Source organism: Capsicum annuum, chromosome 1 (genome assembly GCF_002878395.1).
Source record: "Capsicum annuum cultivar UCD-10X-F1 chromosome 1, UCD10Xv1.1, whole genome shotgun sequence".
Taxonomy (NCBI): Eukaryota; Viridiplantae; Streptophyta; class Magnoliopsida; order Solanales; family Solanaceae; genus Capsicum; species Capsicum annuum.
Genome location: NC_061111.1, coordinates 188,214,069 through 188,237,962, shown reverse-complemented (window position 1 = coordinate 188,237,962; position 23,894 = coordinate 188,214,069).

Sequence of the window (23,894 nt, the reverse complement as noted above, 5' to 3'; positions counted from 1 at the left end):
CACTGCCTCAACCCATTTTGACACATAGTCAACGACCACTAATATGTACTTTATCCCAAATGAGCTCACGAAAGGCCTTATGAAATAAATTCCCCAGACATCAAATAATTCTACCTCCAACATTTTGTACATTGGTGTCTCATGGTGCTTTTAAATGGACCCTTACCTTTGACATTGGTCACACCTTTTCATGAACTCGTAGGTATCTTTGAATAAAGAGGGCCAATAGTAGCCACTTTGAAGCACTTTCCTTGCAGTCCGATCACATGCATGGTGACCTCCAACTGGGGAAGCACGGCTCACTTCTAGTATACTCAACATATCTAGTTCTAGGATGCACCATCTAATAATACCATTCGAACATCGCCAAAAAAAATATGGCTTATCCCAAAAGTAATGGGTCACATCATGGAGAAACTTTTTCCTTTGATGAAATAAAAGATTCTCTGGTATCACCTCGCTCACCACATAATTTGCGAAATTAGCATACCATGGTATTTTTTCCATAACAGCAGCCAAGATTTCCTCATCTGGAAATGCATCATTGATCTAAAATTCATCTCTAACTACTTGTTCACTTTCCAGCCTGGACAGATGATCCGCAACTTAGTTTTCGCAACCCTTTCTATCTTTGACTTCAAAGTCAAATTCCTAAAGTAACAACACCCATGTTATCAACCTTGGTTTTGCATACTTTTTTGCCATCAAATATCTCAAGGTTGCGTGGTCAGTGTGGACCACCACCTTGGTTCCTAGCAAATAAGCCTGGAACTTCTCAAAAGCATAGACTACTGCAAGAAGTTCCTGTTCTGTGATGATGTAGCTCTTTTGAGCTCCATTCAACACTTTTGCTGGCATAATAAATTGCATGAAACAATTTTTCTTTCTTTTGTACCAGCACAGCTCCAAGGGAAACACCACTTGCATCACATATGATCTTAAACGGTTTTGACCAATCTAGTGCAAAAATAATAAGAGCATCAACTAGCTTCTATTTAAGGCATTTAAATACATTTAAGTAATCATCATCTAAGGAGAATTTGACTTCCTTCTCCAAAATTTTGCAAAGGGGATTTTCAATCTTCGAGAAGTCCTTTATGAACCTTCTATAAAAGCTAGCATGACCAAGGAAACTTAGCACCCCCTTCACTGAAATAAGAGGTGTAAGATTCTCTATAATCTCAACTTTAGCTCGAACAACTTCAATCCCCTTTGGTTAAATTTTGTGTCCGAGAACAATGCCCTCTTCCACCATGAAGTATCATTTCTTCCAATTGAGCACAAGATTGAACTCCTCACACCGATGCAAGGCCCTACTCAAATTCAGCAAACCGAGCTCAAAAGAATCACTGACAATTATGAAATCATCAATAAATACCTCTAAGGTGTCTTCAACCATATCAGAGAATATCGATATCATGCACCGCTGAAAAGTGGCAGGTGCATTATTCAACCCGAAAGTCATTCTCTTGAAGGAAAATATGCCATATGGGCACATGAATGTTTTCTTCTCCTGATCTTCAGGAGCAATATAAATCTAGTTGTAACTAGAATACCCATCTAAGAAGAAGTACCAACTTCTTCCCGCTAGCCGATCAAGCATCTGATCCATAAAGGCATGGGGAAGTGATTCTTCAGTGTCCACGAGTTGAGTTTCTTGCAATCCATACACACCCTTCACCCAATAATAGTCCTAAGTGGGATCAACTCATTCTTCTCATTAGCCACAACTTCATGCCCACTTTCTTGGGAACACACTAAATAGGACTTACCCACTTACTATCTAAGATGGGATATACCACTTCTGCATCTAGCCACTTAATAATTTCTTTCTTCACCACCTCATGTATATGTGGGTTTAGATGACGTTGATGCTCAATAGTTGGGATGCAATCCTCCTCTAGCTGAATTTTATATATGCATATACCAGGAGGAATGCCGATAATATGTCCAATCGTCCAACCAATAGCCCTCTTATATCTCTTAAGAACAGAAATAAGTGCTTCCACCTGTTGTTCACCTAAGTCAGCAATAATAATAATAGGTAGCCGTATTCACACTACCCAAGAACATATACCTCAAATGACCAGGCAACTCTTTCAGCTCCAAAGTGGTTGGCTCTTTAATAGACAGCTTGGCTAGTGGACTTGGACAATTTTTCAAGTCCAAATCCAGATTCTTGGGTGCATAAGAATAATGCCCCATGCCTGTCAGGGCACATACAGTCTCTTCACAATCTTCAATACCGTCTTGATCAAAATTCATTAATATGACCGCTAAAGTCTCCTCAACAAATTTTTCCTCTATAGGCACTTCCTGCTCCTCCTCATAATACTTCCATAATAGAAATTATGCTTATATCTTTTGTTGGTTCATGGAATAGCATACATCAAATAAAACTACTTCATCATTCAGCCTGAATAGTAGCCCATTTACCTTTAAATCAATAAGCACACTTTCAATTGCGAGGATAGGTCTACCCAAGATTATAGGCACTTCGAAGTCCAACTCCCAATTGAGAATGACAAAATCAACTAAAAATATAAAACTGGCCACCTTAACCAATACATCATATAGAATCCCCATAGGCTGCTTCACAGACCTGTCTAGCATAACTAATCTACTGTTCGTGGGAGTAGGATCCCCCAAACCTAGTTTCTTAAACACAGCAAATGGCATCAAGTTGATACTGGCCCCTAAATCACATAGAGCCTTTGCAAAATCAAGAGGCCCAATAGTGCATGGGATAGTAAAAGCTCCTGGATCAACCTTCTTCTACACCAACGACCTTGTGGAAATAGCACCATAATGATGGAAATTATCCACCGTCTCATAAATAACTGGCCGCTTCTTTGTAACAAGGTATTTCATAAACTTTGCATACCCGTGCATTTTCTTCGATGCCTCCACCAATGGCAAGTTGATTGTCAACTGCTTAAGCATGCCCATAAAATTGCTAAAATTTGTGTCGTCGGCCTTCTTTTTTAACTGATGGGGAAATAAAGAAGGTGGTTTTAGGATTGTAGTAACCACCACTTCGGTCTCCTTTCCCTTGCTCTTCTCCAACTCATCTACCTACTGATGGTTGGATGGTGTATCATCAATAACTTCATTTAGTTTCTCAAAATCCACTGGATAAGTTTCTTCATGCTCAATATCCTTTGCAACCACAGCTTTGCCCACAGATGGGCCTGGTAAAACCTTACCACTTTGTGTGGTAATTTCCATATAGGGGCCATCATTTTGAGGATTCTGAACTTTATCACTTGGCAAAGTTTTGCTCTTTCTCTAATTTAATGCTGCTGAGAGTTGGCTTATTTACTTCTCCAATTGCTTGATAGAAGTAGAGTGTGAGTTTACCAACTGAATCATGGAAGACAAATCACTCTTCTTAGTAGTCACCCAGAGTTGGTTGTCTTAACTCCTTTTAATAATTTCTCCATTATGTCCTCCATGGATATCTTTCCAAAGTTGGTTGCAACATTATCTCTGCTTCCAGGAGGTACATATAGTCCACTCCTATCATTTTCGCTATTCCAGTTCCCTTGATCTCTATCTTTGTAACTAGCTTTATCGTAATATTTTTGACCTTGATTTCCTTAGCTACTGCCTTAGAAACACTCCCGATTATTTAGATTGTTCGTCTCTTCTTACGAATCAGAATCAGCTCTTCCCTGGGATGCAACAGCTTTCACCTTCTCCATTTTTTCAAACAATAGATGCTTAGTCAACAAATCCACCCGTGTCTTTAAATGTACCATATCTTGGTCATATTCTTCCTCCTTTTTACGTTGCTCTACAGTTATTCTACCAGAAACAGTTGGGCTTGCTACCATAGAATCTCTGGTATGCCAAGCTCTACTCTGTTTGGTCATCTAATCAAGAATCTTCGAGGCCTCTAGAAAAGTAAGTTCAACAAATGATCCTCCTGCAATATTATCCATGGCTGACTTTATAATAGAATTCAAAGCCCGATAGAGAGTCTCCATCAAATGAATATCCGTCATGTTATGGTTTGGGCATTACATCAACTTCTTTTTAAACCTCCCCCAGGTCTTATGAAGAGCTTCAATGGGAAGTTATCGGAAGTTACTAATTTTATCTCTCAAATTTACCCTTTTGGAAGGTGGAAAGAACCTTTCTAGCAAAGCCTCTTTCAACTGCCTCCAGTTGGTTAGAGAGTCGAGAGTCAGTTTGTTTAACCATAGTGTCGCCTCTCCAGAAAGAGACAATGGAAACAAACACAGGCGGATAGCATTTTGACCCACTCCTATATTATTAAAAGACTTTCAAATGGTGATAAAATTCACCAAATGCATGTTTGGATCATCTCCAAGAAGACCACCGAACAACTTCTTAAGATGAAGGAGTTGAATCATTATACTGGTAATATTAAATTTAGCTCCTGGTGATAGAGGTAAAGGAATGACAGCTCCAATTTCACGTACTCCATCCATTCCATCTTCGTTGTCGTTCGGATCAAATTGCACTAGTTGACACTCTTGCCTTGCCCTAAAGGGGCAATTTTTGTTTACATTCTGATTCACTGGTGCAACCACATTTTCTACATGCCTTGGATTAACAGGATCTAACAAGTGTTATCCCCTAAATCATCATCATAGGGATTTGGATGACGTGCCTGCAAACCATCATTTTGCTGATTTAGTTAAGCTCTAGCCAAAGCCGCTAGTCTTTCAGCATCTTTGGGATCTGCCATTCTGCCAATTAACTATGGTTTCGGATGTATTGGTAATAATGGTGCACCTGATCTCCTTGTAATTGACATACATAATAACTCCCCTTCACTGAACAAAAACAACAAACAAAAGTAAAATTTGTGAAACTCAACCAAAGGTCAATTAACAAGCACAAACTTAATTGACAACTGTATTCCCCAACAACGACGCCAAAATTTGATAAACCTAAATTACACCTCCCTTATGAAAGAGTAAGTGTCCGCTGTCAAATATAGAACCCAATTGGGTTGGGTGTCAAATCCCACAGGAAATACTATATTCACTAAGTATCGTGACTATTATTAGACTGTTGATCTAAGGTTCCTGAGTAAAAGAGGGTTTGGCATGTTAACAATATTCTTTCGTATTTGTATCACACAAAGGTCTAGCTAATGAGAGTTAATGTAGATGTAATTTTAGTGAGAATAAATTAACTAGAGTTATGCTCACCAAGATGTTCAAACAGTTAGGGTTGTGAATTTGTGCTCGAATTCTAACTTATGTATTCAATTAAAAGCTTTATTGAATTCTAAGAATTACCCACGTGTTTCTCAACCTAATGGGTGTTTCACCCTTTACTTCTCTCGAATTTAAAGGATTCATGCATTATTCAATAACACTCTCATGAGGGTTAATCCTGTTAAGGCATCAACCCATTAACCCAAAGGGTAAACCTATGGATTTCATGTGAATCACTTCTTTTCCCAACATCCACTTTCTTGCTAGACAAGTGGTGTTCATGGGGTCACTTCTTAAGTTTGCAACCAAAGATGACATTATAATGAAGAAAGATTCATTGCAATTTTGATAGATGTTCGAAATCAAACCGATTCACAACCCAAAACAATTCTATACATCAAGGCTCCCATAAACCTAGTTATGGGAGTTTAGCTACTCATCTCCATATAATAAATCAAAAATATATTTATGTTCATAAATAGCTTTAAGAGCATACTTACAAAAGTCACAATATATTATTCTTCTCAATCGTTAATGGAAAATATAAAAACTAATAATCTGATCTCACTCTTTAGATTCCAATCTCAATGAAAAGTGTTACGCAAATCTCAAATAGTGGAGAAAGTATGAAACTAATGACCAAAGATACGGAATAAACCCTAATACTTGGTATTTAAATGATTCCAGGACTGGGGTTTTAAAATTCAAACTCAAATTTTCCAGTTCATGGTCGATGGGTCAAGCGACGGTTCGTATCAGGGTCGACGGTCCATCTCTTAGACCGTCGATGGATCTTCAGTGACTCCATTTTCTAATTCTGGTCAACGGGTAGGGTGATGGTTCTTCGTAGGGTCAACGATCTGTCGCCTGTACCGTCGTATGACTCTTACTATTTTGTCATTCTATTTCTTGGTAATGGTTTAAGCCGACGGTTCATCAGACAGTCGATGGTCCATCGTCTGTACTGTCGTATGACTCTCAGTGTTTCCTCATTCTGTTTCTTGATAATGGTTTAAGCTAACGGTTCATCGCAGAGTCGACGGTCCATCGCCTGGAGCTTTCGCTGATCAGTTTTCCTTTATTTTTCTTAGCTTTTCCAAGTTATTCTTCACACTCAGTTTTTAACCTGAAAACACTAAAATACCATGTTAAATACAACAATAGTTTCTTTAAAACACATAATTATCCTACGAAAAGGGCCTAAAATATTCTGTCAAAAGCCGGAGCATCACTTTTCTCAGCTCTAAGGGAAAGAATCTATATAGGAAGGCAGTAGCAAACTCTTCCGACTCTATGAGTTATGAATCTACACCCCTGTCTACCTTCCACTGCTTAAACCATGTATGGGCTATATCTTGTAGCTGATAGACGGCTAACTCAACACTCTCATTAAAAGTCACTCCTATGATATTTGTGACTTTCTAAACCTGATCGAGGAACTCTTGTGGATCCTATTTTGACTTAGTTCCCATAAAGGAAATAGGTTTCATTCGGTTGAAGTCCCGAATTCTGGTTGTAGCATTATTGGCCACTGGGTTGGCTGAAACAACAACTGGCCATTCATTCTGAGCTACTACTGAATTGGCTAGAGTAGTGAATACAACTCTGAATTCTGTGTGAAAGACATGTTCGTCTAGGGGATCTACCTGAACGGGCTAAGGGGCTGAGTTATGCAAGAGTCTATGGATGACAACAACTAAAACCGTCCACATTAATCCACAAAGCCTCAATACCATGAAAATAACCTACGTCGGGACATGCCCCCACTCTGACAATGATAATGACAATGATAAGGTTAATGTAAAGTATTTAATTCTAATTCATGAAAGGAAATCAATGGAATGATCAGGTCTTCCATAGAATAAAAGCTTACCACTTCACTATAAATGACCAGCGAACTGAACCGATCCACCTAATACTATGTAGAAAAAGTAGGATTGTCTTCGGACCCTGTATCTTGTGGAGATACAATATTTGGAGATGGTTAATGGGTTGAGTACTAGCATGTAACTTAGGGGTAAGGGGTAAAATAATGCCATGAACAATAGTTCAAAATTCATCAAAATCCAATGCACACGATCACATGCATATATATATATATATCAAATACTGGAATAAGGTACAAGGATTAGCTTGCACTTTAAAATTATTAACCTGGATTGTGTAATATAACCATCATAATAAGGCATCACGGGCTATATGGGTTCAACTCTCCCCTAGGTGAAAGGTCCCCAGTGTGTGTGGTCACATAAACCAGAGAATAATCACATATTCATATGCACTATAGGGGACTCAAACCTCCCAACATACATCAAGAGTGATTGAAGAACTCAGGGAACTCAAACCACTCAGTCATTTAAATCTCTGCATTGGCAATTGCGGTTTCCGATACTAGCCCCTTAGGACCTCCACTTTCGTGGTATACTTACACAACCCTCATTAAAGCCAATCAAAACATTTTTCATACATTCCCAATCATCAAAAAAGGATTCATTAGTTAAAGCATTATCAAGTGGTATTGTCATACAGATTGTAGCCTACAAGCACATGTCACTTTGCCAAATTAATCAATTTTCCAATGGGACTCTAACCCAATCATCCAACGAGACTCTAAAGTTCCACGTAAGAACCAAACCATGTAGCCAAATGGGACTCTAACCCAACTAACCAATGAGAATTTACTAAATTATCTAGCCAAATGGGACTCTAACCTCTCCTCCAATAGGACTTCAAAGTTTTTAATTCAAATATAATACATGGACATCAATCCCTTTTTAAAACACAATTCAGGTTCCATTACTCTTTTATACTGTGCAAGGTTTCAAAATACTTTTTAATAAGCAAATTCTCATGTTTAAAGCCAATTTCAGAAGATTGGGTTAAGGTTATTGTAAACTTCAAATCATGAACTCATCAAACTTGGGGAAGACGACATTTCTCATTCAATTCATACACTCATGCATCAAATTGGTTTCAAAATGACCATTTAAAACATAAACAATGCATATGTAAACATGAAACATCACATAAACAACAATCATTCAAACCCCTCAACCATATCCAAAAACCAATAATTTAACAACATGAGTAACCACTTAAGCACATACTTTTAACAAAATAAGTTTTAGCAAAAGAGGTACATGCCTAAAAGGATCACAATTTTTAAGGGAATTTGCCCCTAGAAGCTCTAGACAATAAACCTTGAGAAAACCCTAACGCTCTTGCTTAAGAGAATTTGTGAGAAGAGAGAATTTATTTTGATGTGTTATGGATGGAAATGGGGTCCCAATAAAGTTTTAAAGTCGTGGGTTATGTTTAGGGAAAAACCAAAATATCCAACACGCCCTTAATTTAAAAGTTTTAAATTCATGCTCAAGGTCTTCCAACTTTTGTACTTCGCTTCTCTTTTTGATACCTTTTAAGACCAAGTACACGTCTTTCCTTTTCATCACTTGTATACCTACAAGATGTGGAAATTAATGCATTCAACTAGCAAAGTTGTCTCATTCATACCTTCAGATCATAGTAGTGTGCCCGAATTTTGGATGTACATGAGTGGTAAATTTTTCACTCATCAACACCCCCAACTTAAAACTTTGCTTGTCCTCAAGCAACACTACTTCTTACTCAATGAGACATTGCAAATTTAATCCCATCTATGCAACAAAATGATCACAATGAGTTCAAACACGATTAACACCACAAGTTACTTTTTCACATGGGCAAAGTTATTCTCATGACTCCTCCCAAGATGAGACAGTATCAAATATGCAAAGGACTTTTAGGAACAATAATGCAAAACTCATCAACTCTCTTGAGGTGACTCCCTATCTATAACAACTCAACTATACTCCCTCGCCTTTTTTTAGAGAATGGCAATTTCACCCACCTCAATTTGCTTACATACTGCCTCACAAGAAGAAAATCCCACACACCAATTTATCTAATATGTAACAAGGGATTTTAGTGCACAAAAATCTCTCTTGAAAAGACTCTCTCAGTGCTAACAAGTACCATACCATAGGCTTGACCTTATTTTCAATCGCCACTATAATGACTACACTTTGTTGGAGATCTCAAAGGACTTTTAAAGATTGTAATGTAGGTTCGGGGATAAGGTATGATATCATTTAGGAACAAAGTGACTACACCTTCCTTGAAAATCTACATCACACTATTTTAACCCAACTTTGGACCATGGAGCACTTCATTTGATCTAAAATTCACACATGCCTACCTTTTCTACCTTGATTTACCCAATTCTTTGAAAGCATTTTCTTTTCAACTAATTTTTTTGCTATCTCATGCTATTCTTTCATTTGATGAGTCCTTTCTTTTTCACTTATATCACTTTTTTCACTTTTCTTTCTTTTTTAAGCATCATAGGCATCCACTTACATTATATTGCCCAAGGTCATCCCTTCCAAACATACCATCCCCAACTTAGTCATTTGGCCTTAATTTTTATTTTTCAAGTTCAAGGAGGGTTGGTTTCAAAAAACGGAAAACTTTGGAGTCACAAAAAGAGGTAAAGTATTGTTACAAAATTATTCACATCCATTTCCCTTGATTTTAAAAAAAAAAAGTTGACAAAGGGGGGTGTTTACTTTGCATTTGCACTATGCACAATTTGCTATTTATGGCACCAAACCAAGCCGACGTCTCAGATTTCAGCTTTCATGAGGGAAAAACATATGGTTACTCAGACTTCACCATAGGTATAAGAGAGATCTCAAATCCAAAATACCACAGGTACTCAGACTTCCCCTGCATTTCTAGCTTTGATTTTATGGGTACTCGGACTTTCTCTGCATTCAAGCTTAAAACCCAATCACGGTAATTTTTCCTTAAGAATGTCATGACTCAATCTATCATAGGGAAAGGCTCATCCGATATTACCATTAACAAGATAAGGATAAAATAAAAATCTTAAAATAAAAAAAACAACTAATCCATGAAATGTGGGCACCATCAGAGTGCCCAAATATTACAACCTAGAAAAATAAAAAATATCCAAAATAACATAAGAACATCTAGAAATATCTCAATAATACAGTCCAAATGAATGAATACGGAGACAGTCATCCCCTACTAAGAAGCTTGAAGTACCTCATTACATAATCAATAAAGCATAAAGAAAAAAAAAGGTGCTCCCTGTAACCGCATCAAGAACTGTTGTTGCCCTCAGACTCTGCATCATCTCCAGTATCATTAGAATCAGACCACTCAATCCTCATCATCAATCTTAACTCTGGAAGAAGAAAGTCTGTCTAGGGTTTTTAGGACCTTCTAAAGGCCCTTGACCCTCTTTTATATCTTGGTAAAGAACTTGTCCCTCTTCGTCTTCCTCTTCTTCATCTTCTCATGTAAGTCCCTGAGCTCCCTATGAGACTCTGCCAAAGATGAGTAGGCCCTCTCAAGTCTAGCAATGGTGGCTCCTTACATTTGTTGTTCCTCCAAGTACCTCTCATAATCAGACTAAGCCACATATGAATGTCGAGTGGTGGAAGGCTCTCCTGATCCTTAAGGCAACCCTGCTATAAGCTCCTTAATTTCCCTCATCTCTACTAAAATTTTATCAAAAGGGCCAGATATGGATGACCTGCAAGACTATATCCTCACATGGTGACTTACCCAAGTCGATCTTCCCCTTCTTACTTTTCTTGGTGCTCTCTCTCCCTGAATTCTGAGGAGATAAATGGGGGTCTTTGGGCATACCCAAGTATCTCTGGGGTATACCTCAACCCTGGACCTTTTGCATAACTCAGTAATTAAAGAAAAGAATAAGAGATGTGTAACACCATGAGTATTGAAATACTTCATGTCTGAGATCACAAGTTAACCAATATTCAAAGAAATGTTTTCTAGTATACAAGCAATCATTCAAGTTGTCCTATCTATAACAGCACTCATGTGTGTGCATGGACAAACCCAACTACAAATAATGTGTATCCATATACTCGCCTTCGCTATGAAATTATTTATTGATATACCTTTCTTGGTGATCGCCCAAGGAACCTCCCTACCAGGGTACAACTTTTCAGCCATCCAGCTCTCCGGTTCACACCCTTTTGCCTCAAATTTAGCCATATCTATATTCGAGAACACATATAGGTCATTTATCCATTCAGCTCTAAAGCGTACCTCCTTTCCTCGGACCCTGATGACTGGGTCAAAAAAAATACTATGCTAAGGTTAGCGTAGAACTCTGTTACCCATTGCTCGTTTGCCTGACAAGGATTCAGGGAAAAATACCTCCACCTAATGGCTATAAGTCTATCATGGAATTCCAAAAGCTTTCTTGGCACTTTTTCCAAACATATGACTCTCTCCAAAAGCAGCTTTGTCTTTGGAAGATCAGCATAGTACATGTTGTGGAATTCAGCGGCCATGAAACAGACTTGGTCATAATATCACATGATGTAAACCTGGAAAATATGAGAACAACACAACAACACTTATCATTAACATTTTCATGAAAAACTATGCGATGTTGTCACATTAAGTTCATGGGATGGTTACTTGGTGGGTTTTAGGCAAGAATTGCAAGTGCAGGATTTTTGGTCCAGGATAGAAATTAGCCTCAGTTATGGCATCCACGAGTCACTAAGCCGCAATTGTGATGACTTGATCATGGAGCCTCGATTGCGATCTAATGACAGCGATTGCGGTATCTGAGGCCAGACTAGGCCAAATTTTCAAAAACTCAAAATTCCAATTTCAAGGATAAATTATGTTCCAAAGAAAAAGCTAACTATAAGAACATTGAACAGTGTTCCTAGGTACTCGATCATGCCCTTAGAATATGAAAACAACTATCTATGAGTTTATTTGGTCATTTGATCAAGCACTTGGTGTGTACACTATATTTCTCTCAATTTTGAACACAATTTGGGTACTCAAGCCCTAAATTTGTGCACACCCTTCACAACAGCAAACCACCACACAAGTAGAATTACGCAATTATTTAGGAGTGAAAATCACAATTCTAGCCCATCCCTAATACATGCATTCTAAGGCCTACCTAAAAGCAAATAAAAAGAGAATTCAAATCACATACCAGATTAAGGATGCAAGATAGATGCTACAATGCTCTTTGGATACTCAATATGCAATAAAAGAGGGTGCAAATAGAGAGGAGTTTGAAGAGGGAGTGTAAGAGAAATAGGCGGTCGGATGGTCTCTTAACATAGGCAGTACTATGATTGCAATCAAAGCTCCATGATTGCGGTCATGTAGTCACCGCGATCGCGGTAACATAGGTGTCACGATAGCAAAAACTGAGGACAATTTCGGTCCTTTGTTTTCCCCTGGTCAGTCCACTGTAAACCTGTCAATTGGATCGAACTAGCCCGTTCAGGCCCGTTTTGATGGCCCATCCCAAAATTAATTTCATATTAAGAAATTAATTTAATTTTTTCTATAAATACCCTACAATTTCAAATAATTTTCCACACAAATCTTATTCTCTCATTCTCTCAATCTCTCTCAAATATTCTAATTATCTTCTAAAGTGTATAGTTTTATTTTTAAATTTTACATTTGCAAATATCAATTGAAAGTTTTCTAAAGTCGCAACTTTCAAATACTTCAAAATTTTGGTATTGTCATTTCATCTTTTATCTTTAATTTTTAATTAGTGTATTAATTATTAAATATTTATTTTTATTGTTTTTTTCTATTTTGAATATTTTTTAGTTTATTTTATATTACGGATAAAACAAGAAACCTCCATAAAAGTGTCATAAAATTTTGTCCCGAAAGTAGTAGTGGTAGTAAAAATTGAATTGATGGCAGTTCCGATAGAGGTAGTTCAAGTAATAGATATACTCGTGTGCCTCTGGTACCTGTTAGTCAACCTTTTGAGGATGATAGGTGTAGGTGCTCACGATATGGATTATGCAGAAGCTCAAAAAAATTATCGTATAGAAGAAGAGAATGAAGTAGACGTGATTAATTTTGATAAAGATGATGAAAATATTGGTGAGACAAATGCATAGTAAGAAATGCTAATGTTAGATATGAATCGGTTAATCTTCCTCCCCGTCCTCCCCGTACCTCAAGAGCTCGTAGAAGAACTAGTATTGCATGAGAATTTTTTACGAAAATAGAAGGAAAAATTAAGGTGCAATGCTATATTTGTGAAGTTGTGTATGAACATAAAAAGGAGGCAATCAAGGGGGTACGGGTTTGTTGATGAGACATATAAGAGAAAATCATGCTAGAGAGTTACTTAATGCACAAGGTGGTGAGGTTATTGGTGGGCTAGCTCAAATCAAATTGAACCCAAAAACTGGTTGATTAATTAAGAATTATAATAAAATGAAGGATCAAGAAGAAATAACAAAAGTGATAGTTGTGGGTCGTTTCCCTTTCACTTTTGCTTCTTCGAATGCTTTTATTCATTATATTCAATCAATTTATAATCCTATGTTTAATGGTATTCCTTGAAGTACTTGTCGGGCCGATATTTTCAGACTCCATGCATAATATATTTATTATTTATCTACATTATTAAAAAATATTCAATATAGAATTGCTCAAACTTCTGATCTTGGTCGTACTGTTAATAAAAATAATTATTTAACCATTACTCGTCACTGGATAGATAATAATTTTGTTATGCAAAAATGTATTCTAGCTTTTTTGTATGATGAAGATCATAGACAAAATGAAAAATTTATTCTGAATCTATTACTAAAGTTGCCGAATGTTATGGTATTAAAAAAATTATGTATTACTTTTGATAAGGCATCTAACAATAAGGATGCTATTGACAAGTTAAAAGCAGACCTTTCTCCACCGTTACCTGAAATATTTTATGTTATGCGTGCTTGTCATATATATAGCTTAATTGTAAAAAATGGTCTTGAAATTTTTTGGGATTTATGTTGAAAAGGTCCGGCTTGTTGTTGGATTTATTCAAGGAAATAATCGAATAAAATAAGTGAGAGAATTTAAAGTTAACTACACTAACTGACTACATAACATGAACGTGAGAATACATGCCTGACTACATAATAACTATAACTGAGTTTGTGATAGCATGATTACTGAGTCTGAGTACTGATAACATGAGATACTGATATCTGTATAACTGAAACAACTGATACTGAGCGACTATATCTGCCAGTCTAGGTTCTGATGGAACTAGCTGAGTTTCGTTCTGCTCTGAGTTAACTATATCTGAAAGTCCTAAATTCTGTAGAAATATCTGAGTTCTATTACTAAAACTAAATGCCTATATCTAACAGTCCTGATTCTGTACTGAAACTGTGGGAAGTAGTCATCTAACCGACATGCCCCAAATAAGCAATATAGCTGAGTTGGGGTCTAATCTGTAACCCCAATTGGAAGGGTGTCAATACTGCGCCACTGGTAAGGATAATTTATGGGTGACCCTTATCTGACATTGTCTCCAAAAGAGAATGGTGGGACCCTTATCTGACAGTGTTTAGACACCTCATCAACCCTCATCTGACAGTGTTGATGTCTCAACCTATGCTGGCTACATAGTTCTGGAATGCAAGGATGAGTTCTAAGAGTCACACCCTCATCTGATAGTATGTGTTTTCATCCGTGGGTTCACTCGGTGCTAATTACTACTCCCATCTAAATAGACACTGAACATGGATTATTGAACTGAATTGGACTGAATTAACTGAGTTCCGTTGACTAACAGAATAGTACTGAGATTACTATATTACTGAGCTTTCCTGAGTCACATAACTTCCTGAGTTCTATGGACATGGCTCAACTAAGAGTATCTTGAAAATATGTCACTGACGCTAAGCACACAGCTAAATTATGGGGTACAAGTACCCCCAGGACTCGATGCCATGAAACTGACAAAGCATGACTTTCTTGAATACATGACCAACATCACAATCCATAATACAATAAGTTGGAGATTTCATCAAGTAGAAGTTCTAAAGCACCACAAGGAAGCACCACAAGGCTGCACATGTATCAATAATTCACTGACTAAGACATTTTATCAAACATTTGACATGCATAAACTTGTACATGATTGGGGATTTCACATTATCGTACTAGTATGGTACTTTTCCTTCACATAGGAATTTAATCAAACATATGGGGAGCATGCTTTGGTTATACAATCATCAACACATCTAATAATCACAGATACATAAATCAACGTGTAAATTTAAGGGTTTATCATGATTATTATGCAAATCACCACATCCTAGGGTTAATCATTGGAATATGTAATTTCAAACATGAATCAAAACCCTACAACATCATGAACGTGAATTTAAATTCAATTTAAATCATGAATATTCATACATACATAAATCTTTGGATTTTGAAAAGAGATTCTTGAGCTTCATGGGTGAAACGGACCCATGATTCAACACATGACATACCTGTGTTTTGAGTTTCTTAAAGTTATTGGACTTAAAGAACTTGAATCTCTTAGTTTCTTGAAGAAGATTTGGATCTTGTTTTTTGGGGATTATCTTTGAGAGAAAACCCTAATTTGATGTTGTAGATGGATAATGAATTTATGAGCCTTGATCTAATTTATTAGGGGTTAAAATGGGTGTAATAGATCCAAATACCCTTTTTAAAAATGACTTTTAAATAACTGAATGAACTATGCGACGGTGGGTGCAACGGTCAGTCGTTGGGTCAACGGTATGTCGGTCCTGACCGTCGCACCTAGCTTGATGGCACATCGGCCTGAGCCATCATCCTTAGGCAGAAGGTGGTGTCACTTCCTCTACTATAACGGTTTGGGCGATAGTCCATCGCTAGCTCGATGGTCTATCAGTGGCAATTTTGACTGCGTTCTGTAAAACGGCCATAACTTTCTACCCCGATACCGAATTTGGACGAAATTGATATCGTTGGAAAGGTAATTCAATTTCCATATGACAAAAAGTAAGAATCTTAAAAATTCCACATGTACACAAATGGATTCATCTTTCAAAGTAAGTTTCTAACATACTTGGGATAATTTCATGCTAGGTAGAAGTATGGGGTATTACAATATCTCCCCCTTAAGAATATTCGTCCTTGAATGAGACTGAGTAAGAGGGGAAAAGATAAACTAATGTTCATATTGAACATGAATAACTAGAACATGATCTCATGACTTACATGACTGATAACTAAATATATCATACCAAACATGCATATTTGATGCATGTGTAACTGATTCATGAATGCATAACTGAGTGCTCTGATGAACCAAGGTTCTCACAATGAGAATGCATTTCTGATGCATGATTATATGACTGAACTGATACATGAATGCATGACTGAATATGCAATGGTATTTAATACCAAGTTTATTATGGAATTCTGAACAAGAAATGGATACCAAGCTTGTCACTGAAATCTGAACAAGAAACAAAAAAATCTTAAGGAGAACTGTTACCTTGAGCTAGATCTGAGTCAGCAGCGAAAAGGTGAGGATACTTGGTATGCATGTATGTTTCTTCTTCCCAAGTATCTCCCTCAATGAACTGATTCTTCCAAAGAACTTGGACTAAAAGGACTTCTTTGTTCCTCAGTCTACGAGTCTTGTAGTTAAGAATTTTGACTAGAATCTCTTCATAAGAGAGGATGTTCTGAACATCTATGCTCTAAATAGGGACTACAACTGCTGGGTCACCTATGCACTTATTGAGCAAAGAGACATGGAAGACTGGATGAATTAAGGCTAGATCTGAAGGCAATTCTAGCTTATAAGCTACCTTGCTAAAATGACTAAGAATTTTGAAGGGACCAATATATCGGGGACTGAGCTTTCCCTTCTTGTCGAATCTATTCAATCACTTTATGGGAGAGATGTTTAGATAGACATAGTCAGCAACCTCCACCTCGAGATCCTTTTTGTACATATCTGCATAAGTCTTCTATCGGCTCAGAGCATCTCGGAGTCTTTCTCTGATCAACTGGACTTTTTCTAAGGTATCGAATACTAAGTCTGGCCCTATGATTGAGGCCTCACTAACTTCGAACCAATCGATTAGAGATCTGCCCCTCCTACCTTAGAGAGCTTCAAATGGAGCCATTCGAATACTGAAATGACAGCTGTTGTTGTATGTAAAATCAATCAAAGGCAAGTGGTCATCCCAACTACCCTTGAAATCTATTGCACACACCCTTATTATCTCTTCTAAAGTTTGAATGGTCTTTTCTGCTTGACCATCTTTCTGAGGATGAAAGAAGGTACTGAGATTAACTTGGGTACCAATACCTTTTTGGAATGCTTTCCAGAAATGAGAGGTGAACTGGGTACCTCTGTCTAAGATAATAGAAAACGAAATACTGTGCAATCTCACTAACTCTCTGATATAGAGTTTGGTGTATTCCTCGACTGAATAAGAGGTACGGACTGGAAGGAAAAGAGTTGATTTGGTGATTCTGTCTATAATGACCCAGACTGAATCATGATGGCAACGAGTACGAGGTAAATCCATCACAAAGTCCATGTTCACTTCTTCCCATATCTAAGTAGGAATACTAAACTCCTATTTGGATCCACTAGGCTTCTAATGCTCTATCTTAACCTGCTGACATATAGAGCACTTAGCCACAAACTTTACAATACCTCTCTTCATCCCACTCTACCAATAGATCTCCCATAAGTCACAGTACATCTTTGTGGCCCCTGGAAGAATAGAGTAGCGCGCACCATGCGCTTCTGCAAGAATTCACTACCTTAATTCATCTACACCTGGAACACACAAACGACCCTGACCACGCAGAACACCATCTCCTTCTTGGGAGAAAACCTCTACTTTCTGATCCTTACTGACTCTTTTAACTTAAAAAGGCTGGGATATTTATCTTACTTTTCTTTTACCTCGGAAACTAGAGATGATTTTGAACTACTCTGAACCCATATGTCACCCTCCTCTGAATCGACTAAGTGAACGCTTAGTCTAGTAATCTAATGGATTTCCTCAGCTAACTTATTCTTACTATCCTCAACATGAGCAACACTACCCATAAACAGTCTATTGAGAGTGTCGGCCACAACGTTGGCCTCGCCCAGATAATAAAGGACACTCATATCATAATCTTTCAAGATATCTAACCACCTTCTATGACGAAGATTAAGATATTTCTGAGAAAAGACATATTGAAGGCTCTTATGATCTGTGAAAACATCTACATGAACTCCATATAGATAATGCCTCCAAATCTTCAAGGCAAAAACTACGGCTGCTAACTCAAGATCATGAGTAGGATAATTCTTTTCATGGGGTTTAAGATGTCTGGAGGCGTAGGCTATGACCTTACCATGCTGTATGAGGACACAACCCAAACCTACTCTTGATGCATCACAATACACAACGAACCCATCTGGACCATCTAGAAGAGCTAAGACTAGAGCTGAGGTGAGTTGAGTTTTCAACTCCTGAAAACTCTTCTCGCAAGGATATGACCACTGAAACTTGACTTTCTTCTAAGTCAATCTGTACATAGGGGATGCAATAGAATAAAATTACTCAACAAACCATATTTAATAGCCAGCCAAACCCAAGAAACTCCTGATATCTAATGGAGATACAGGGCGAGGCCAGTTTCTTACTGCTTTGGTCTTTTGAAGATCAACTCTAATGCCATCACCAAAAATAATATGACCAACGAATGCTACTGACCTTAGCCAAAATTTGCACTTACTAAATTTGGTGAACAACTAATGATTTATGAAGGTCTGAAGTACGATTCTAAGACGGTCTGCATGATCACGCTCACTTTGGAAATAGACCAAAATATCATCTATGAAGACTATGATGAACATTTCCAAGTACCACTTGTACACGCGGTTCATCAAGTCCATAAAATCTATTGGGGCATTGGTAAGACCAAAGGACATGCTAGGAATTCGAAGTGACCATACCAAGTATGAAAAGATATTTTTGAAATATCACATTCTCTAACTCTGAGCTGATGGTAACCGAATCTGAGGTCTATCTTAAAGAAATAACTCGCACCCTAAAGTTAATCAAACAAGTCATTGATTCTGTGAAGTGGATACTTGTTCTTGATCGTGACTTTATTGAGCTGACGGTAATCAATGCATATTCTGAGAGAATCATTTTTCCTGCACACGAATAAGACTGGTGTACCTCATGGGGACACACTGGTCCTAATGAATCCCTTATCTAAGAGATCTTTTAACTATTCTTTCAGTTTTTTGAGTTCTGCTAATGCCATTCTTTTTGGGGGAATAGATATAGGTTGAGTATCTGGAAGGACATCAATGCCAAAGTCTATTTCCCTTTTGGGAGAAATTCCTGGAAGATCTTCAGGAAATACATCTGGATATTCATTCACGACTGGGACTAAATCAAGACTGGAAGTTTTAGAACTAGTGTCCTTAACTCAAACAAGATGATAGACACATCCTTTAGATATTATTTTCCATGCCCGAAGGTAGGAAATAAGTTGACCTCTGAAAGCTGAAGTACTACCCTTCCACTCGAGGATAGGTTCATTCAGAAACTGAAACTGGACTATTCTATTTTTGCAGTTGACTATGGCATAGCAGGAATGAAGCCAATCCATACCGAGAATGACATCAAAATCAGTCATCTCAAATTTGACTAAATCAATTGAGATGACTTTCTGAAATATCATAACTGGACAGTTCCTATATACCCGTCGGGCTATGATAGGTTTACCCACTAAGGTAGATACTGAAAAGGGCTCTGCTAGAATTTTGGGACTAACTCCAAAATCAACTGCTATATAGGGAGTAACAAAAGATAAAGAATTTCCTGGATCTAGCTAAGCATAAACATGCACATAAAAGATCTGTAATGTAACAGTAATGATATCAGGAGAATTTTCCCGATCTTACCGTGACTGGAGAGCATAAATTTGATTTAGGCATTGCCTACTAGTAGAGCTGGAAGTGGCACTCTGCTGATTTGGGCTACCAGACTGAGCTGAGGAACGGTTCTGCTAACCTTAAACCAAACTAGGGATAATCTCTGAATCTCTGGCCTAGCTTTCCACATCCAAAATAGATATCACTACCATTTCCAAAAGTGCCCTTGTGGTTCTTACTACAAGTCTGACAAAGGGGATTTCTTTGGGCATTGCTGACACTGCCCTGAGACTTAGAGCCTGGCGCTCTATCTCTATTACCATCCCTGAACTTAGGATCTAGAGAACTAGATAAAGAAGAAGCTGGAACTGATGACTTAGAATGAAATTGAGAACGGTTTCCTCTTTTTGATTTGGGATGAGCAAAGTTGAAACTATCTATCCTTGCTCTTTTATTCTAATTCTCCCTCATCTTAATCTTTTTTGCCTCTATATGCTTAGCATGAGTCATAAGCCTGCCTATGTTCATATCACTATTCAATATCACAGACCTACACTCATTGACTACACTATCATTCACCCCAGAAACAAACTTACTCATCTTAGCCTTACTATCTGCGACCACATGAGGAGTATATCTGGCTTATTGAGTAAACTTAAGAGAATACTCTTTCACCGTTATGTTGCCTTACCTGAGGTTGATAAATTCTAACACCTTAGCTTCTTTCAGCTATAGGGGAAAGAATCTATCTAAGAATGCAGTAGTAAACTCCTCCCACTCAATAGGCCCTACATCCACAACCCTCTCTAATTTCCACTATTTGTACCAAGTATGAGCAACATCCTACAACTGGTATGCAAATATCTCAGCACTCTCACTAGAAGTAACCCCCATGATACTTGTAACCTTATGAACTTAATCAAGGAATTCCTGAGGGTCCTCATCTGATTTAGACCTAAAAAAGGATGGAGGATTTATTTGGGTGAAGTCCCGAATCCTGGCTGCAGTTGAATTGGACACTGGTTGGATGGAACAACATCTGGTCATTCATTCTGAGCAGCAATTAACTAAGAAAGAGTAGTGAATGCAGCTCAAAACTCTGTATAAGAAATATGTTTTCCCAAAGAATCTTCGGGCTGAGAGGCTGGTTGATTCCTATTTCTTCTTTTAGGAGGCATGTTCTGTAAAAGAAAGGGAGAAACGGATTAGACTAAGAGATTGACTTGAGATTATACTCACTGGCACGACATGAATACTGAAAGAAGGAAAACTATTCCTAAAACATCGTATAGCCTCCTGCATATAAAAGTGGCGTACAATACACCCATGTACAAAACTCTACTAACTATGACTTTTAGATTTCCTAGGACTCTATTAAACCTTAGGCTCTGAAACCAAGTTTGTAATGGCCCAAACATGTTACCCAAAACACTACACGGTGCTCATGACCCCGAAGGACCATAAGCTAACCCATGACTGATATCTGTACCTGTACACTGTATGATATATTGTATAAATACAAAAATAAAGGCTATAAGACCATAAATTTCAAAACTAAGACATAATATCTGTTAAAATATAACATCTGGGTGGGGGTATAAAATACCCAAAATAACTAAAATAACTGACTGAACATGCTAGTCTGAAAAGCCTCTAACTGACTGGACTGTCTAAATAAGGAGTTGATAGGACATGTCCTCAACTAACTCCAACTACTGAAATAAATTAATTAATGAGATAATAAAGTAATGGTCATGTCCTCGAAGGATAAGAACTCACTGCTAACTCTGGCTGCTAAGACTGGATTGCTACTGATCCTTTAGAGCTCGTGCTTTTAAACATATGGTATAAAACACCATAGCGCAAATGAGTCAGTATGTTTGAATGTACTGGAATGCATATAAGGTAGGCTGAATGCAAAAAGGCTCATATGCATTAACTTCACTAACTGACTACATAACATGAACGTGAGAATACATTCCTGACTATATAATAACTATAACTGAGTACTGATAACATAATATACTGATATCTGTATAACTAAAATAATTGATATTGAGCGACTATATCTGACAGTCTAGGTTCTGATAGAACTAGATGAGTTTCATTCTACTCTGAGTTAACTGTATTTGATAGTCCTAAATTCTGCAGAACTATTTGAGTTCTATTACTAAAACTGAATGCCTATATCTGACAGTCCTGATTCTGTACTGAAACTGTGGAAAGTAGTTATCTAACCGACATGCCCCAAATAATGCAGTATAGCTGAGTTGGGGTCTAATATGTAACCCCAATTGGAAGGGTATCAATACTGCACCACTGTTAAGGATAATTTATGGGTGACCCTTATCTGATAGTGTCCCCAAAAGAGAATGGTGGGACCCTCATCTGACAGTGTTTATCCACCTTATGAACCCTCATCTGATAGTGTTAATGTAAACTATGCTGGCTACATAGTTCTGGAATGCAAGGATGACTTCTAAGAGTCACACCCTCATCTGACAGTGTGTTTTTTCCTCCGTGGGTTCACTCGGTGCTAATTACCACTTCTATCTAAATAGACACTGAAAATGGATTATTGAATTGAATTGGACTAAATTAATTGAGTTCCATTAACTAATAGAACAGTACTCACATAACTGACTGAGTTCTATGGACATGGCTCAACTAAGAGTATCTTGAAAATATGACACTGGCTCTAGGCACACAGCTAAATTATCGGGTACAAGTACCCCCAGGACTCGATGGCATGAAACTGACAAAGCATGACTTTCTTGAATACATGACCAATATCATAATCCATAATACAATAAGTTGGAGATTTCATCATGTAGAAGTTCTAAAGCATCACAAGGCTACACATGTATCTATATTCACTGACTAAGACATTTCATCAAACATTTGACATGCATAAACTTGTACATGATTGGGGATTTCATTTTATCATACTAGCATGGAACTTTTCCTTCACATAGGCATTTAATAGAACATATAGGGAGCATGCTTTGATTATACAATCATCAACACATCTAATAATCATAGATACATTAATCAACGTGTAAATTTAAGGGTTTATCATGATTATTATGCAAATCACCACATCCTAGGGTCAATCATTGGATTATTTAATTTAAAACATGAATAAAAACCCCACAACATCATGAACATGAATTTCAATTCAATTTAAATCATGAGCATTCATACATACACAAATCTTTGGATTTTGAAAAGAGATTCTTGAGCTTCATGGGTAAAAGGGACCTATGAATCAATATATGACATACTTGGGTTGTGAGTTTCTTGAAGTTCTTGGACTTGAAGAACTTGAATCTCTTAGTTTCTTGAAGAAGATTTGTATCTTGTTTCTTGGGGATTATCTTTGAGAGAAAACCCTAATTTGATGTTGTAGATGGATAATGAAATTATGATCGTTTATCTAATATAATTAGTGGTTAAAACGGGTGGAAAAGGCCTAAATACCCTTTTTAAAAATGACTTTAAAATAACTAAATAAACTATGCGACGGTGGGTGCGATGGTCCGTCGGTCCTGACCGTCACACTTGGACAGAATAGAGATCCACTGCCTCTGCTGCGACGGCTTAGGAGATGGTCCATCACTAGCTCGATGGTTCGTCGACTTGAGCTATCGCCCTTAGGAAGAAGGTGGTCTTACTGCCTCCGCTACGATGATTTGGGCGATGGTCCTTGGTTAGCTCGATGGTCCGTCTGCCCTCATCATCGCACTTGGGCAGTTTTGATGGCTTTCTGTAAAACGGCCATAACTTTCTACCCCAATACCAAATTTGGACGAAATTGGTATCGTTGGAAAGCTAATTTAATTTCTCGCATGACCAAAAGTAAAAATCTTTAAAATTCTACATGT